This window comes from Lissotriton vulgaris, chromosome 11 (genome assembly GCF_964263255.1).
Source record: "Lissotriton vulgaris chromosome 11, aLisVul1.2, whole genome shotgun sequence".
Lineage (NCBI taxonomy): Eukaryota > Metazoa > Chordata > Amphibia > Caudata > Salamandridae > Lissotriton > Lissotriton vulgaris.
In genome coordinates this window covers 482,895,795-482,909,733 of record NC_141699.1, presented here as the reverse complement: position 1 = coordinate 482,909,733, position 13,939 = coordinate 482,895,795, and the positions used below count along the sequence as shown (strand labels likewise).

At 47.6% G+C, this 13,939-nt stretch overlaps 6 non-coding genes across 6 annotated transcripts; all 6 read left to right on the top strand.

Moving 5' to 3' along the window:
• Positions 1-9,069: 9,069 nt before the first annotated feature.
• On the top strand, positions 9,070-9,151 carry TRNAS-CGA (transfer RNA serine (anticodon CGA)). The gene has a single exon. It is a non-coding gene; the product is annotated as a tRNA-Ser (tRNA).
• A 543-nt stretch (positions 9,152-9,694) lies between these two features.
• On the top strand, positions 9,695-9,775 carry TRNAS-CGA (transfer RNA serine (anticodon CGA)). The gene has a single exon. It is a non-coding gene; the product is annotated as a tRNA-Ser (tRNA).
• Positions 9,776-10,318: 543 nt separating this feature from the next.
• Positions 10,319-10,400, top strand: TRNAS-CGA (transfer RNA serine (anticodon CGA)). Its single transcript has one exon. It is a non-coding gene; the product is annotated as a tRNA-Ser (tRNA).
• A 544-nt stretch (positions 10,401-10,944) lies between these two features.
• On the top strand, positions 10,945-11,026 carry TRNAS-UGA (transfer RNA serine (anticodon UGA)). Its single transcript has one exon. It is a non-coding gene; the product is annotated as a tRNA-Ser (tRNA).
• Positions 11,027-12,195: 1,169 nt separating this feature from the next.
• TRNAS-UGA (transfer RNA serine (anticodon UGA)) lies at positions 12,196-12,277 on the top strand. Its single transcript has one exon. It is a non-coding gene; the product is annotated as a tRNA-Ser (tRNA).
• A 543-nt stretch (positions 12,278-12,820) lies between these two features.
• TRNAS-CGA (transfer RNA serine (anticodon CGA)) lies at positions 12,821-12,902 on the top strand. The gene has a single exon. It is a non-coding gene; the product is annotated as a tRNA-Ser (tRNA).
• The last annotated feature ends 1,037 nt before the right edge of the window (positions 12,903-13,939 follow it).

The following is a 13,939-nucleotide window of genomic DNA, read 5'->3' as shown; positions in this document are numbered from 1 at the left end:
GATTGCTTTTGCCAAGTGCTGTTTGCTGCAATCTTGAAGCCGACGGTGCTGACGGCGAGAGCCTACGTGGGACAGATCGTGACCTGCTCCTGGACGTCGCAGATGCCCCAGAGCCCACGTGACAGCGGAGAGAAGCCTATCGACAACCGCCTGATTGCGCCCGACATTGCCTGGTTCCGTCCTGGTTCCACCCTGGTCACTGCTGAGTGACCCAGACTCTGTCCCCTCTGCTTTCAGGTACTTTTCTACTTCGATCCTCCCTTGGATCGCACCGGACACTTCTGCTTCACAGCGCCTGCAGCTGCAACAGCTCCAAGCACCAAGAACCTGCGTGACAGAACCCGACGCCACTTCGACCCTGTGCACCCACGGCCTGTGGGTGAGGTAACTTTGCAACGCCGGTGTCCTTACACTGGTACACACCTCTAGGGTCTGTGTCTGAAGTTTTGTGTTCCTAGGTTCAGCGGAAGTATCATTTAATTCACTTTAACTAACTTTTACGCACCATTGACATTACATTGGTGCGCGCCGCACTTTCCGTGCTGCACCCGTCTCCTGTGGGCTACTCCCGACTTCTTCATTGCTTGTCCTGACTGCTCCCAGCGAATCTCTAGGCCCTAGGCCTAACCATTGCTCGATAAGTGTTACTTATACCATTTTTTTAGTATATGGTCTGAGTGGCCCCCCGCCCTCAGCCATAATTGTGCCAACTTTATATGTTTAACAGTGCTTTTGATTTAACGCTTGTGCCCCTTTCCTCATAAAGAGTACTGGGGAGTAATTTAGAAATAAATACATATATTTTTACAATATATACTTGTGTGGTGTCCTTTCATCTGATTACAGGATTGTATGTGGTAAAACAGCTCGCTTAACACGACCTCTTAAGTTAAGCCTTTAAGGCTGCTTAGTCCATGCTACCACTAGGATAGCTTGTCTACAAGGTTGACTTACAACCTGACATCTTTGGGGTTTGTTTGGACTGATACCCAGTGGTTCCAGAATTGGAAACACTACATATCAGGCCAACTTCGCACATTGGTGTGCAGCGGTGCGGATTTGAGCTTGCTGTTTGTTTTACCATTGCAATCTTTATCAAATTGAAAGATCACATCAAGTACCTCTAGGTACATATAAATCAAAAGCTTAGCATATTAAGTTCTACTGAACTTAGTAGTTGTAGATTAAAGGGATTAGCACACCCTGACTACAACTCACTAGCAAGGTACAGTAGGAAACCACTTAGTGTAGGTAAGTGCACCACTTACACCTCACTAGCAGTCATGTCTGATGCAGATAGAGCCTCAGGCTCTGCTCCTGTAGAAGTTGATCCTATAGGGACAACATCCAGATATGACAACCTTAGCCACAAAGACCTGAGTGCCTTGTGCACAGCCAGGGGGCTAAAAAAGGGCAGAGGCCCTACCATTCCTTCCCTAATAGCTCTCCTAGAAAAGGATGATCTAGATAAGGTGAGTCAGGCTCCCTTAGGTGCAGGTGAAGGGATAAACTCCCCTGAGAATGAGGATCTTCCAGATGATGATGTAGTGGAGGAGGAAGAGGAAGAGGAAGGCTCTGATTTAGAAGAGCCTGAAGATCAGGATCAGAGGGGAAACCAGGTACAGGTTGCCAGCCTTAACCAGGCCAACTTGGACCTACATGGGAATGGGGGGGGGCCAGCACCACCCCAGATCTCATAACCAAATTCTCCCAGGTAATAGGAGGGAGAGATCTCTATCAGGGGACTCTCACCTTTCTAGTGCCTCAAGAGAATCTCAAAGAGGAATGACTTCCTCCCAGAGAAAAGAGCATAGGGCCAGGATGAGGGCTGTCCAACTCCAAATAGAGAGGGAAGAGGTAGCCTTGGCTCAAGCTAAACTTGCTTTAGCAAGAGAGAGAAAATTGTGTGGCTTAGATGCCACTGGTGGCAGCAAAGTTCCTAAAGAAAAAGACAGGGCCTATGACAATAGAAACCTGACAAAAATTGTGCCCCCCTACAAGGAAGGGGATGATATCCACAAATGGATGACTGCTCTTGAGAGGGCCTGCATGGTACAGCAGGTCCCTGAGGATCAGTGGGCAGCAATTTTATGGTACTCCTTTTCTGAGAAAGGGAGGGACAGGCTCCTCACTGTTAGACCTGAGGATGCCAAAAACTACTCTGTTCTGAAGAGTGCTCTTATTGAAGGGTTTGGCCTAACCACTGAGCAATACAGGTTGTTGTTCAGAGACACCCAAAAAGCACAGACTCAGGACTGGACTGATTTTGTAGATTGTGCCACTAAGGCTCTGGAGGGTTGGCTGCAGGGAAGTAAAGTTTCAGACTATACAGGATTGTACAATCTTATGATGAGAGAACAGATCCTTAATAACTGTCAGAACCAGCTGTTGCATCAATACCTTGTTGACTCTGATTTGACCTCTCCCCAAGAATTGGGAAAGAAGGCAGACAAATGGGTCAGAACAAGGATTAAGCAGAAAAACCAGAACCAAGGTGACCAGAAGAAAACAGACCAGAAGGGTGGGAATCAGAAAGATAAAGAAAAGGACCAGAAGTCTTCAGGCCCCCAAACTAGCAATAAGGAGGGGGGTTCCCAAAATGGAAACAAGAAAAAGAAGAATGATGGCCCAAAGAAACCTTGGTGTAATACCTGCAAATCAGTTTCACACTGGGGCAGTGAATGCACTAAGAAAAATCCAGTCCCCACCACTGCAGCTCCTAAAGCAACTGCACCCCCTAGTACAGTCAGCAGTGGTGGTACACAGCCAAAGGGTTTAGTAGGGTTGACCCTGGGTACTGAGGTGGAATCTGGCCTAGTCAGAATCCCCACACAGGCAGTTCTCCTATATGATGTGGACTTATCTTTGCCCACTGCAGTAAGCCCCAGTAACCTGGGCAAATATAGGCAGACTCCCTTAATTAATGAGAAACTGGCTCAGGCCTACAGGGACACTTGTGCCAGTGTCACAATGGTGACACCTGGCTTTGTGGATCCTGGACAGATTGTACTAGGTGAAAGTTACCTAGTGACCAATGCAAGCAACTCCACTACTTCCCATAGTGTGGCTGTTGTGAACTTCTCCTGGGGAGGGGTAGATGGCCTAAAGAAAGTTGTTGTGAGTGCAGACCTCCCAGTAGACTGTCTGTTAGGCAATGATCTTGAAAGCTCAGTTTGGTCAGAAGTGGAGTACAGGACTCATGCAGAAATGCTAGGGATTTCAGCTCATGTCCTTGCAGTGACAAGGTCTCAGGCTAAGAAGTGCCTTCCTGAACCAGTGGTGGATCTTGAAACAATAGACCAACCACAACCCAAGAGGAGGAGCAAGAGGGTTAAGGCTGTGCCTTCCCACTTGCCCCAGGTTGAGGATCAAGTTTCACAGGAAACTGATTCTGCAGTCCAAGAGGAGACTGTCTCAGATGAGCTTGAACCTGAACAGGTTGAGTTTCTGGGGACAGGGGGACCCTCAAGGGCAGACCTGGGGCAGGCCCAATTAGATTGCCCTTCACTTGAACCCCTTGGACAGCAAGCTGCTGCTGAGGCTGCAGGGAATGCTCAAGGTACCCATAAGGTGTATTGGGATGAAGGGCTCCTTTATTCAGAGGCTAGAGACCCCAAGCCTGGCACCACCAGGAGGTTGGTTATACCTTTGAGGTTTAGGGGCTTCCTTCTTACCTTGGCCCATGATATTCCCCTTGCAGGACACTTAGGCCAGAATAAGACTTGGGACAGGCTTGTTCCACACTTTCACTGGCCTCACATGTCAGAAAATGTCAAGGAGTTTTGTCGCTCCTTTGTCACTTGCCAAGCCAGTGGTAAGTCAGGTGGCACAACAAAGGCCCCCCTGATACCACTACCTGTGGTGGGGGTACCCTTTGAAAGAGTTGGAATAGACATTGTGGGTCCCATGGATCCTCAAACAGCATCTGGGCACAGATTTATACTGGTGGTAGTGGATCATGCCACCAGGTACCCAGAAGCAATTCCCCTGAGGACCACCACAGCTCCTGTGGTGGCAAAAGCCCTCATTGCAGTTTTCTCAAGAGTGGGCTTTCCAAAGGAGGTTCTTTCAGACAGAGGTACTAACTTTATGTCTGGATACTTAAAAGCAATGTGGAAAGAGTGTGGAGTAAACTATAAGTTTACCACACCCTACCATCCACAGTGCAATGGGCTTGTGGAAAGATTCAACAAGACCCTAAAGGGAATGATAAAAGGTTTACCAGAGAAGCTTAGGCGGAAATGGGACATCCTTTTACCCTGCTTGCTCTTTGCTTACAGAGAGGTCCCACAGAAGGGGGTTGGCTACAGCCCTTTTGAACTTTTGTTTGGCCACCCTGTAAGAGGTCCATTGAGTTTGGTGAAGGAAGGATGGGAGTTACCTCTCAAAAAGCCTAAACTAGACATTGTGGACTATGTACTTGGTCTCCGCTCCAGGATGGCTGAATACATGGAGAGAGCATCCAAAAACCTTGAGGCAAGTCAGGAATTACAGAAAGCCTGGCATGACCAAAAGGCTGTTATGGTTGAGTTCCAGCCAGGACAGAAGGTGTGGGTGTTGGACCCAGTGGGGCCAGCAGCTCTCCAGGACAAATGGACTGGACCCTACCCTATCATTGAAAAGAAGGGAGAAGTCACCTACTTGGTTGACTTTGGTACCCCTAGGAGCCCCCACAGGGTGCTCCATGTGAACAGATTGAAAGCATTTGTTGACAGGGAGGACATGAGTCTCCTCATGGCCACAGATGGGGAACAGGAGGAAGAGAGTGACCCTCTCCCAGACCTGCTTTCCCAGAACCCTGATGATGGTTCAGTTGATGGAGTAGCCTTGGCAGGCAGCCTCACTGAGCAGCAACAGGTGGACTGCAGACAGGTGTTGCAGGCCCACAGACAATTGTTTTCACTCACACCCAGTCAGACTAACTGGTGCACCCATGAGGTGGACACTGGTGACAATCTGCCTGTGAAGAATAAGATCTACAGGCAACCTGACCATGTCAGGGATTGTATAAAGGCTGAGGTGCAAAAGATGTTGGAGCTTGGAGTGATTGAGCCATCAGAGAGCCCATGGGCTAGCCCAGTGGTCCTTGTGCCAAAACCTCATACCAAAGATGGGAAGAGAGAAATGAGGTTTTGTGTGGACTACAGAGGTCTCAATGCTGTCACTAGGACAGATGCTCATCCCATTCCAAGAGCAGATGAGCTCATTGATAAATTGGCTTCTGCCAAGTTTCTGAGCACATTTGATTTGACAGCTGGCTACTGGCAAATCAGACTAGCTGAGGAGTCAAAAGCCAAAACAGCATTTTCGACCCCTAGTGGACATTATCAATTTGTGGTAATGCCCTTTGGCTTGAAGAATGCACCTGCCACTTTCCAAAGGTTGGTGAACCAAGTCCTTGCTGGGTTGGATGACTTTTGTGCAGCATATCTAGATGATATTGCTGTCTTTAGCTCCACCTGGGAGGATCACCTGATCCACCTGAAGAAGGTTCTGGAGGCCCTGCAAAAGGCAGGCCTGACTATCAAGGCTACTAAGTGCCAGATAGGGCAGAGCAAGGTTGTGTACTTGGGCCACCTAGTAGGTGGGGGTCAAGTTCAACCACTGGAGAGCAAGATCCAGACCATACAGGACTGGGCTCCTCCAACTACCCAGACACAAGTCAGAGCCTTCTTGGGCCTGACTGGGTATTACAGAAAATTTGTAAAGAACTATGGGTCCATTGTGACACCATTGAATGACTTGACATCCAAGAAGATGCCCAAAAAGGTTCAGTGGACAGTTAGCTGTCAAAAGGCATTTGATGACCTGAAGAAGGCCATGTGCTCTGCACCTATCCTGAAGAGTCCTGACTACTCCAAACAGTTCATTGTACAGACAGATGCTTCTGAGTTGGGGGTGGGAGCTGTGCTTTCACAACTTAATCAAGATGGTCAAGACCAGCCCATTGCTTTTATTAGCAGAAGGCTGACCCCCAGGGAGAAACGTTGGTCAGCTATTGAGAGGGAGGCCTTTGCTGTGGTTTGGGCCCTGAAGAAGTTGAGGCCATACTTGTTTGGTACTCACTTCCTAATTCAGACAGACCATAAGCCCCTCTTGTGGCTAAATCAGATGAAGGGTGAAAATCCCAAACTGCTCAGGTGGTCCATTTCCCTACAGGGGATGGACTTTACAGTGGAGCAGCGCCCAGGGACTGACCATGGTAATGCAGATGGTCTCTCCAGGTACTTCCACTTAGAACATGAAGACTTATCTGGTCAAGGTTAAGTTTAATGTCCCTGCGTTTGGGGGGGGGTTATGTAGGAGAGTAGGGTCTGCTATCCTATGGTCACCCCAATTTTTGCTTTTTGCTTCACTGGTTTTCGACTTACTGAGGCTGTGGGCCTGCTAATCAGACCCCCAGCCTGCTGTTCTCTCTCTAAATTTATAATACATGTGCTATAGGTACATACCACAATTGGAAATGGACTCCTTGTCAGCCCCTGTACCATGCACTATAGGTGCTCAGGGCATAGGTGCCACCAAGGCCTACCAGGGGCTGAAGCATAGCTTTTGCCACCCCTGGCTGGTTCTTAAATTGACACAACTGGCTGATCACTCAGCTGGGGCAAGTGGGTGTAATCACCCCTTGCTTAGATATAGTATACCTATATCTAAACCTATATCTGGACACATATATAACCTGTGAGCCACTCCTATGGAAGGCCTCATCAATCCTGGGGGCAGAGTGCGTGGTTTTATGTGAGATGGAGCTCTGGCATGAGCTGAGCCTGTCTGCAGCTGTCGGGAACAACTCCCTAAGCTGATCCGGGATAATGCCATACCATATACTCTTAAGCGCCTTATAATCCTCGCGGTTATATAGCAACTTTGGTTTGGCTTTATCAAAACATGTCGTGTAAGGTGTCATACGAATTGGAATACTACCCCCTCGCCAGTTCTGGCGACGGGGGTAGCATTCCACCCTTCTAGAGGGAGAAGACATGTTACTTTACTGAAACGCGGTTGATTTAAAATGAGCCTCAGATCCACAAAATGGATGCCCCTGCCACAGACACGGGTCTGGCCTCCTGCTGCTGACCGAAACCCGGCAGAGGAGGCCTGGACAAAGAGTTTCCTGTCACAGGGCGGTGCCAAACCACCCCAGACAGGAGATAGTGGATTGGAGTAGGGAGGTTTCAAAGAAACCAGACACTGCCTGGGGAGCACAAGGCTGCCCCTTGCAGGATCCGGCCAAACCGGTTCTGGGGCCTCCCAGCCCCTGTCCCAGCGCGGCCAGGATCAAAGGAGAGGGGTGTAACCACCCCCTTCCTGGGTCCCACCCATAGGAGGGGACCTAGCAGGATGTCCAACCCCCTAGATTCGAATAAGAGGGGGAGCAGTCCCAACAGACTTCAGATCATCCTGAAGAAACATAAGAAACGAAATCTGGACCCTTCGACTTTCTACACGACGTGAGAAGACTGAAGAATCTCCCTTGTGGTCAAGGAGTGACCACCCTGTGCAAACAGGCACCATCCAGCCCTCGACCCTTGCTTTGTTGCAGTTCCCGCCGGAACTCGAGCGACAGAGAACGACGAGATCAAGCTTGCCTGCCTTCTACCTGCCCGATCCACAGTCCCTGCAGAGCTGAGACCCATGGAGGCGACCGGAAGCGTGGGGCACGCCATCTTGAAAAGGCCACGAGACGCTGACCGTGCAGCCCACGAGTGACCCTCGAAGCTGTGCACCGGGGTTTGAGAAGCCCCAGCCCCGAGCTCCACTTGCACCAAAGCTCACCCCTCCACACTCGACGAGTGCTGCGTGGGGCCCTTCTGCTTGTGTGCGCTCGACGCGTTGGCCCGGTCACTTGCCAGCTGGCTTGTGGCCCCTGTGCCGACGAAACTTGAAATCCGACTTGCTTTTCTGGTTGCTCCAGATCTGCACCAGCTCCTGTGAAAAGGAGCACCCACTCTGACCCTCCTGGTTCGAGTGATAAGCAATCTCCTGGTTCTGCGTGGATTGCTTTTGCCAAGTGCTGTTTGCTGCAATCTTGAAGCCGACGGTGCTGACGGCGAGAGCCTACGTGGGACAGATCGTGACCTGCTCCTGGACGTCGCAGATGCCCCAGAGCCCACGTGACAGCGGAGAGAAGCCTATCGACAACCGCCTGATTGCGCCCGACATTGCCTGGTTCCGTCCTGGTTCCACCCTGGTCACTGCTGAGTGACCCAGACTCTGTCCCCTCTGCTTTCAGGTACTTTTCTACTTCGATCCTCCCTTGGATCGCACCGGACACTTCTGCTTCACAGCGCCTGCAGCTGCAACAGCTCCAAGCACCAAGAACCTGCGTGACAGAACCCGACGCCACTTCGACCCTGTGCACCCACGGCCTGTGGGTGAGGTAACTTTGCAACGCCGGTGTCCTTACACTGGTACACACCTCTAGGGTCTGTGTCTGAAGTTTTGTGTTCCTAGGTTCAGCGGAAGTATAATTTAATTCACTTTAACTAACTTTTACGCACCATTGACATTACATTGGTGCGCGCCGCACTTTCCGTGCTGCACCCGTCTCCTGTGGGCTACTCCCGACTTCTTCATTGCTTGTCCTGACTGCTCCCAGCGAATCTCTAGGCCCTAGGCCTAACCATTGCTCGATAAGTGTTACTTATACCATTTTTTTAGTATATGGTCTGAGTGGCCCCCCGCCCTCAGCCATAATTGTGCCAACTTTATATGTTTAACAGTGCTTTTGATTTAACGCTTGTGCCCCTTTCCTCATAAAGAGTACTGGGGAGTAATTTAGAAATAAATACATATATTTTTACAATATATACTTGTGTGGTGTCCTTTCATCTGATTACAGGATTGTATGTGGTAAAACAGCTCGCTTAACACGACCTCTTAAGTTAAGCCTTTAAGGCTGCTTAGTCCATGCTACCACTAGGATAGCTTGTCTACAAGGTTGACTTACAACCTGACATCTTTGGGGTTTGTTTGGACTGATACCCAGTGGTTCCAGAATTGGAAACACTACATATCAGGCCAACTTCTCACAGTATACGACAACAGTGACATCATAATCATGCAGCTGCGATGGCCGAGCGGTTAAGGCGTTGGACTCGAAATCCAATGGGGTTTCCCTGCGCAGGTTCGAATCCTGCTTGCAGCGTAGTGTGATTTTGCATGAACACCATTTGGTTTAGTTAAGGAAATGTTCACTTCTCGTTACGCAATCCTCATCAAGTCACAGAGTTAAATGGCAAAAACTCAAACTAGATGTAAACATTGAAACAATTTCCACACCTAGGAAGTGTTTTAGAGAGCAGGTGGCTCGGAAGGGTTTGTAGTCTGGACCTATCCTGCCTGATCTAGACAAGTTACGAAATGAGTAATTTTTTTTATGAAGCGTGTTTTGTTTAAGCTTTTGGACTCTTTCTGAGTACACTTAAGGGCCCGTTGCCACCGCCGTAATATAGGGAAACGAGGATAGAAATGTGCAGTGATTGATTACCGCTCATCTGTGCCCTGTCACTCACTTTGAGTGATGCTTGTTGCTATTTTTATTAATTGTATGAAAGCATTCAAAATAAGTGGGGGATACAGGCCACTGCTGGTACGTGCCCTGTCCTGCCGTTACTTTAATTTTTAGGTCTCGGCCTGACGTGAGCAGCGTATGGATCGTATACGACAACAGTGACATCATACTCATGCAGCTGCGATGGCCGAGTGGTAAGGCATTGGACTCGAAATCCAATGGGGTTTCCCTGCGCAGGTTTGAATCCTGCTTGCAGCGTAGTGTGATTTTGCATGAACACCATTTGGTTTAGTTAAGTAAATGCTCACTTCTCGTTACGCAATCCTCATCAAGTCACAGAGTTAAATGGAAAAAACTCAAACTAGATGTAAACATTGAGACAATTTCCACACCCAGGAAGTGTTTTAGAGAGCTGGTGGCTCGGAAGGGTTTGCAGTCTGGACCTGTACTGCCTGATCTAGAAAAGTCATGAAAAGAGTACTTTTTTTTATGAAGCATGTCTTGTTTAGGCTTTTGGACTCTTTCTTAGTACACTTAGGGGCCCGTTACCACCGCCGTAATATAGGGAAAAGTGGGTAGAAACATGCAGTGATTGATTACCACTCATCTGTGCCCTTTCACTCACTTTGAGTGATGCATGTTGCTATTTTTATTAATTGTATGAAAGCATGCAAAATAAGTGAGGACAACAGGGCACTGCTGGTACGTGCCCCGTCCTTCCGTTACTTTATTTTTTTGGTCTCGGCCTGACATGAGCAGAGCATGGCTCGTATACGCTAACAGTGACATCATACTCATGCAGCTGCCATGGCCGAGTGGTTAAGGCGTTGGACTCGAAATCCAATGGGGTTTCCCTGCGCAGGTTCGAATCCTGCTTGCAGCGTAGTGTGATTTTGCATGAACACCATTTGGTTTAGTTAAGGAAATGTTCACTTCTCGTTACGCAATCCTCATCAAGTCACAGAGTTAAATGGCAAAAACTCAAACTAGATGTAAACATTGAAACAATTTCCACACCTAGGAAGTGTTTTAGAGAGCAGGTGGCTCGGAAGGGTTTGTAGTCTGGACCTATCCTGCCTGATCTAGACAAGTTACGAAATGAGTAATTTTTTTTTATGAAGCGTGTCTTGTTTAAGCTTTTGGACTCTTTCTGAGTACACTTAAGGGCCCGTTGCCACCGCCGTAATATAGGGAAACGAGGATAGAAATGTGCAGTGATTGATTACCGCTCATCGGTGCCCTGTCACTCACTTTGAGTGATGCGTATTGCTATTTTTATTAATTGTATGAAAGCATGCAAAATAAGTGAGGACAACAGGGCACTGCTGGTACGTGCCCCGTCCTTCTGTTACTTTATTTTTTATGTCTCGGCCTGACGTGAGTAGTGCATGGCTCGTATACGACAACTGTGACATCATACTCACACAGCTGCGATGGCCGAGTGGTTAAGGCGTTGGACTTGAAATCCAATGGGGTTTCCCCGTGTAGGTTCGAATCCTGCTTGCAGCGGCATGAGATTTTGCATGAACACCATTTGGATAAGTTAAGTAAATGTTCACTTCTCATTACGCAATCCTCATCAAGTCACAGAGTTAAACTGCAAAAACTCAAACTAGATGTAAACATTGAGACAATTTCCACACCCAGGAAGTGTTTTAGAGAGCAGGTGGCTCGGAAGGGTTTGTAGTCTGGACCTGTCCTGCCTGATCTAGACAAGTCATGAAAAGAGTACTTTTTTTTATGAAGCGTGTCTTGTTTAAGCTTTTGGACTCTTTCTGAGTACACTTAAGGGCCCTTTGCCACCGCCGTAATATAGGGAAACGAGGATAGAAATGTGCAGTGATTGATTACCGCTCATCGGTGCCCTGTCACTCACTTTGAGTGATGCATGTTGTTATTTTTATTAATTGTATGAAAGCATGCAAAATAAGTGAGGACAACAGGGCACGGCTGGTACGTGCCCCGTCCTTCTGTTACTTTAGTTTTTTATGTCTTGGCCTGACGTGAGTAGTGCATGGCTCGTATACGACAACTGTGACATCATACTCACGCAGCTGCGATGGCCGAGTGGTTAAGGCGTTGGACTTGAAATCCAATGGGGTTTCTCCGCGTAGGTTTGAATCCTGCTTGCAGCGTCATGAGATTTTGCATGAACACCATTTGGTTTAGTTAAGTAAATGTTTACTTCTTGTTACGCAATCCTCATCAAGTCACAGAGTTAAACGGCAAAAACTCAAACTAGATGTAAACATTGAAACAATTTCCACACCTAGGAAGTGTTTTAGAGAGCAGGTGGCTCGGAAGGGTTTGTAGTCTGGACCTATCCTGCCTGATCTAGACAAGTTACGAAATGAGTAATTTTTTTTATGAAGCGTGTCTTGTTTAGGCTTTTGGACTCTTTCTGAGTACACTTAAGGGCCCGTTGCCACCGCCGTAATATATGGAAACGTGGGTAGAAATGTGCAGTGATTGATTACCGCTCATCTGTGCTCTGTCACTCATTTTGAGTGATGCATATTGCTATTTTTATTAATTGTATGAAAGTATGCGAAATAAGTGAGGACAACAGGGCACTGCTGGTATGTGCCCCGTCCTTCCGTTACTTTATTTTTTAGGTCTCGACCTGACATGAGTAGGGCATGGCTCGTATACGACAACAGTGACATCATACTCACGCAGCTGCGATGGCCGAGTGGTTAAGGCGTTGGACTTGAAATCCAATGGGGTTTCCCCGCGTAGGTTCGAATCCTGCTTGCAGCGGCTTGAGATTTTGCATGAACACCATTTGGTTAAGTTAAGTAAATGTTCACTTCTCATTACGCAATCCTCATCAAGTCACAGAGTTAAACTGCAAAAACTCAAACTAGATGTAAACATTGAGACAATTTCCACACCCAGGAAGTGTTTTAGAGAGCAGGTGTCTCGGAAGGGTTCGTAGTCTGGACCTGTCCTGCCTGATCTAGACAAGTCATGAAAAGAGTACTTTTTTTTATGAAGCGTGTCTTGTTTAAGCTTTTGGACTCTTTCTGAGTACACTTAAGGGCCCTTTGCCACCGCCGTAATATAGGGAAACGAGGATAGAAATGTGCAGTGATTGATTACCGCTCATCGGTGCCCTGTCACTCACTTTGAGTGATGCATGTTGCTATTTTTATTAATTCTATGAAAGCATGCAAAATAAGTGAGGACAACAGGGCACTGCTGGTACGTGCCCCGTCCTTCCGTTACTTTATTTTTTTGGTCTCGGCCTGACATGAGCAGAGCATGGCTCGTATACGCTAACAGTGACATCATACTCATGCAGCTGCCATGGCCGAGTGGTTAAGGCGTTGGACTCGAAATCCAATGGGGTTTCCCTGCGCAGGTTCGAATCCTGCTTGCAGCGTAGTGTGATTTTGCATGAACACCATTTGGTTTAGTTAAGGAAATGTTCACTTCTCGTTACGCAATCCTCATCAAGTCACAGAGTTAAATGGCAAAAACTCAAACTAGATGTAAACATTGAAACAATTTCCACACCTAGGAAGTGTTTTAGAGAGCAGGTGGCTCGGAAGGGTTTGTAGTCTGGACCTATCCTGCCTGATCTAGACAAGTTACGAAATGAGTAATTTTTTTTTATGAAGCGTGTCTTGTTTAAGCTTTTGGACTCTTTCTGAGTACACTTAAGGGCCCGTTGCCACCGCCGTAATATAGGGAAACGAGGATAGAAATGTGCAGTGATTGATTACCGCTCATCGGTGCCCTGTCACTCACTTTGAGTGATGCGTATTGCTATTTTTATTAATTGTATGAAAGCATGCAAAATAAGTGAGGACAACAGGGCACTGCTGGTACGTGCCCCGTCCTTCTGTTACTTTATTTTTTATGTCTCGGCCTGACGTGAGTAGTGCATGGCTCGTATACGACAACTGTGACATCATACTCACACAGCTGCGATGGCCGAGTAGTTAAGGCGTTGGACTTGAAATCCAATGGGGTTTCCCCATGTAGGTTCGAATCCTGCTTGCAGCGGCATGAGATTTTGCATGAACACCATTTGGATATGTTAAGTAAATGTTCACTTCTCATTACGCAATCCTCATCAAGTCACAGAGTTAAACTGCAAAAACTCAAACTAGATGTAAACATTGAGACAATTTCCACACCCAGGAAGTGTTTTAGAGAGCAGGTGGCTCGGAAGGGTTCGTAGTCTGGACCTGTCCTGCCTGATCTAGACAAGTCATGAAAAGAGTACTTTTTTTTATGAAGCGTGTCTTGTTTAGGCTTTTGGACTCTGTCTTAGTACACTTAAGGGCCCGTTACCACCGCCGTAATATAGGGAAAAGAGGGTAGAAATGCGCAATGATTGATTACCACTCATCCGTGCCCTTTCACTCGCTTTGAGTGATGCATGTTGCTATTTTTATTAATTGTATGAAAGCA